Raw genomic sequence first — 4,392 nt, forward strand, 5'->3', positions numbered from 1 at the left:
CAAGGACAGACTGATAGGGAGGAAGGGGGAGCAAGGGGGAAGGGGGGGGGCTTCAAAGGCGGAAAACGGGGAGGGGAGGCAGAACGTGGAGAGGTGGTGGTGGTGGGGCTAGGAAAGGGGAGGAGAGGAGAGAGACGAGAGAAGAGAGAAGAGAGGCCAGAGAAGAGGAAGGAGCGAGAGGGGAGTGGGGAGGGAAGGAGGGGCAGGAGAGAAAAGTGAAAGATTTAGGTGCACGCCGAAACTTTGCGGAGCTCTGCCACCGCTGCTCTATGCTGGAGAGTCGTCGCGTGTGGCTCAGCACTATGCTGTTTGTTGTGAAAACACGGCCAGCAGCAGAGAGGCGAGCGGTGAGCGCGGGGGCGGTAAGCGTGGCCGTAGCAGTTGGTGCGACCAACTAGCTCCGCGCGCCCAGCGCCCGGCGGGTAGGCAAGACCCTCGCCCGTCGGACACGCGCGCGGGAGGGGTGCCTACCTCCGCGGCGCTGAGGACCGCGCGCTCGCTCGCTCGCTCAGCTCCGCGCCCAGCAGCAGCACGCACTTTGCCGGGCTCTGCGGCGGCGATGCGCTCGGACAATCATTTATTTGCGTAAAGGTTACATCACTTGCACAGTTTTGTACACACGTAATATGAAATAATGTGGCGAGAGAAAGAAACATAGGATGATTGGTTTGTGCAAACATCGTCTTATCGGAAGAAACTCGAGAAATGTCGTATCGGTTTTGGAGCACTATGGTTAAATTACCACCTGCAACGCGCGGTCTGTGGGTGTTACCCGTGGAGGGGAGGAGGAGGGGAGGAGGAGGAGAGGTGGAGGGGAGGTGAGGTGGAGGGGAGGTGGAGGGGAGGTGGAGGGGTGTGCACTCATAGCGAAATAATAATATGCTCGCACCGCAAATGACACTAAACAGACCTCGCCTCCCGATCCGCCACAATTTACGGGCGGCGGCGGCGAGACCGGCGGGGGATGGGGGGAGGGGGAGTATCATGATTGTGAGCAGAATAACGCATTAGCGATATTTTCCGCCGGAGGCACGCCACTGCAGAGTAACCGGCGACGATAAAACGACACGTGTGTGTGCGCGCTTGTTGTGTGTCTGTACAATTGAACGAGCCTAGAGACGGACACTCGTGTTGTGCGATGTGTTATAACTTACGAAATGCTAAAACAATAGACTGACTAACGACTAATAACTGAGCAACTTACCTCTCACGGAGTGGGTTTCAAAAGTACGTTTTAACAGTAAATTTGGAAGAATTGGACACTAAAAGATTTCAATTTTGTGAATACTCTTATAATTTTGGTTTGCATTGTTGGAGGTCTGCCATGGTTCTGGGGTGGCGCTTCCATAGCATCGCATCTCAAAGTAGCCGGGCAGACACGGGCGGCACGGACGTACGTACGGGCGGACGGGACGGACGGACAGACGGACACGGACGGGCGAAACGGACGGACGCGGGCCACCAAAATCCACTTTTAGGTGCAAGAGGGATCACTATTTGATATTACGGTGGGGTCCGCCGACTGCCGGGCTTGGTCCCCGCGGCGGCGGCCCGACGCGCCCGACGAGCCACAAGAGTTGCATGGAAATGCGCCGGCCGTGGTTACATCGCACGCATAAAACACGTCGCATAAACCGGATGCGGCTGCAGCGGGGAGGTAGGGGGGTTGGGGGAGGCTCAGCAACAGTCCAAGTGAAGAGCGCCGCGGCGGTATAGCGCGGGGGAGGCAGGCGCCCCGCCCACATCAACAACGGCGACAAGAACGGACACAAATAACATTCTGAACAGGCGCGCGCGAATTTGTCGCGAGGATACGAGAGGCGAGCTTCAAATAATGAAACACATTGGGATAGGGGAGCAGGGGGTGTGGGGGTGGCATTGACCGCGTCGTTGTCACTCGCGCGCCGCGCTGGGCAGAGAGTGATCGATCGCCTTTCGAGGCCCGCGATCAATTCCAATTAGCATAAAATACGCGCGGCGGTATTGATGACGTGTGGGACAGAGACGACTGCTGTGCGTAAAGTCCACCCCCAACGGAAATAACTCCACGCGCTTGGGCTGTGGGAATAATAAAGAGTGAGAGCGCGCGTGTGTGTGAGAGAGACAGACAGAGAGCGTGGGGGGGGGGGAGACAGAGTGAGAGACATAGAGACACAGACAGGGAGAGTGAGTGAGACGCACCTCCCCGCCCGTGGCATTTGGGGCCCCCGGCACGGCCGTCCCGGGAGCGAGCGGTCATCTGTTCTGAGCTGATCATGTGTGATCCCTCGGCTCCCCGGCCGGCCGGCCAGCGCCGCCCAGCGGCGGGGACAATCCCAACTTATCCGCCGGCCGCGGAGATGTCCGTCTCTGTCGCGGTGAAAGTGAGAGAAATGGTGAGAGGGGTGCCGGCCGGGGGCGCCGCCGCGTCTCCCGGGTCCAGCAGGTATACCGCGGAAAACACAACTGTCTCAATGAGGTTGAATGAGGTCGATGGACGCACTGCGATGTTTCATCCCGGGCTACAAAAATGTCCATGGGTGTCCCTATTATGGACGCCAATGACCGTCCTGGTCCTGATTCTTTTTATTGGGACCCCAAAGTGATTTGGGTTCCAGCCCTCTCTACACAGAATGGATCCACGTCGTCGGCCTTGTTCGTGGACCGCGCGGCCCGCCGCGCCCCGGCCCGGAGCTGGCGACAAGCCCCTATCTCCCACTATGGTAATCCGGACGCGTCCCCGGACACCTCATCAGTGCTGCCAATATACGGCGCTCATAAAGCAGTGGCTCATCAGGGCTGCCAGCCGCCGCCAGCAGGAAAAGACGAGGAGGTAAAAAAAAAAACATATTGCAAATTATGTGGACGGGGACCGGGCGGGGGATGGGGCTTTTGGCGCTGGAGGAGAGTTCAGACAAGGAAGAGAGAGGGTCCCCCACTTACCTGAGGCGTTGTAAGTCAATGCTGATGAGATCGGGATGCCTTCATTATACCAGAGCCATGCACTGGTTGGGCGAGACTAGGCGAGTGGTGTGCAACCACGCGAACCCAGCTAGGCGGGCGCGCGACCGGTCAACGGACCCACAAGGGGGCGGTGGAGGAGAAGAAAGGAGGGGGAGGGGGGGGGATGGTAGTGCTCCCGACCGACCACACCCAAACGAGGAGGGGGTTTTATTTCGGGAAAACCCTCGTCGATCTTTCATTTTGTCCAGCCAAAGTCTCTGGGCCGCCGCAAAGCCGCCACCACCACTCTAACCGCCGCCCAACGACGACGACGCCGCTATGGCCACCCCCGCCTGCCGTTGCCTCGGGCCTCGGCCTCGGGGGACTTGAGCGTCGCCAGAGGCCGGCCTGGAACGCCCCGCGAGAACGCGTCTCCAACCCCAACCACAAAAAAAGGGTTTAAAATAAATAAATTGGAAAATTGAAAATAAACCTTAAAATATTCCCTGCGAACAAGTACGAGTTTGTCGGGACGGAGTGCACCCCGGTGCTCTGGTGGGGGTGGGGTGGACGACACTCTCGGCCTCGGCACATTAGTATTTGGTAATAGCCCCCCACGGTCGGGCCCGGGCAGCGTCCATGTTCACGGGGGCCTCCACGAGGGGCGGGCTGTCTTCCCGACGTCGCCCTGACGGCTGTGATATGAGCGGAGGGACGCGGGCGGCGCGGGCGGCGTGTATGCGCACGGGACACTGCAGGTCTTGACGGACTGCAGCTGGGCCGGCGTGCTCAGGTCCACCCTGCCCTGCGCCCCGGCCCGCCAAGCCCCACCACACGCCGCACTGTACCGCAAAATGCAGGGTCTTTTATCTTCATGAAAGTGGCCGGTGATGTATCTGCGCAGATCTCTGCCATCCCATCCAGTGAGGGAGCAGGGCTCCGGGCGCGGCGCGGCGCGGCGTGGCCCGAGGGGCCCGGGGCCTCGGCCTGTCCGGTAAATAGCTGCGGTGGCTGGGGGGAGGGAGTCCCGCAGGACCCCCCGAGCCTCTCCACCGCGAGCCACTAGGTCCGGCAGCACTCTTTCAATATGAAGGATAGGAGACAATACTATTTTTGTTTCTTTAAAAGATTTCAGCCGCCTGCTACTTCTCTTTTGCCTCCCCTCCCCCCGAGCTTTCCCCGCGTACAACTGCCCCGTTGTTATGGTTTTTACTCATTCCCTGCCGACGCATTTCTTGAAAAACACTTTCGAGATTCGATCCAGTTCACGTCAGTTAGGCCCCTCCGAGCCGGGCGAGCCGGCCTGAAGGCGGGCGCGCGGAATGGGTTCCGCAGCCGATCGCGGCACTTTAGGAAATGAGGGAGAGATTTAATGTGTTGTGCATTTCATTGCGATCGATCGGATGTCTTCCTCTCTCTTTCGCTCGCTTCCTTTCTGTGTCCTCCCATTAACATTATTGCCCTCACCCC

Source organism: Frankliniella occidentalis, unplaced genomic scaffold (genome assembly GCF_000697945.3).
Source record: "Frankliniella occidentalis isolate FOCC.00 unplaced genomic scaffold, Focc_3.1 Scaffold90, whole genome shotgun sequence".
NCBI lineage: Eukaryota > Metazoa > Arthropoda > Insecta > Thysanoptera > Thripidae > Frankliniella > Frankliniella occidentalis.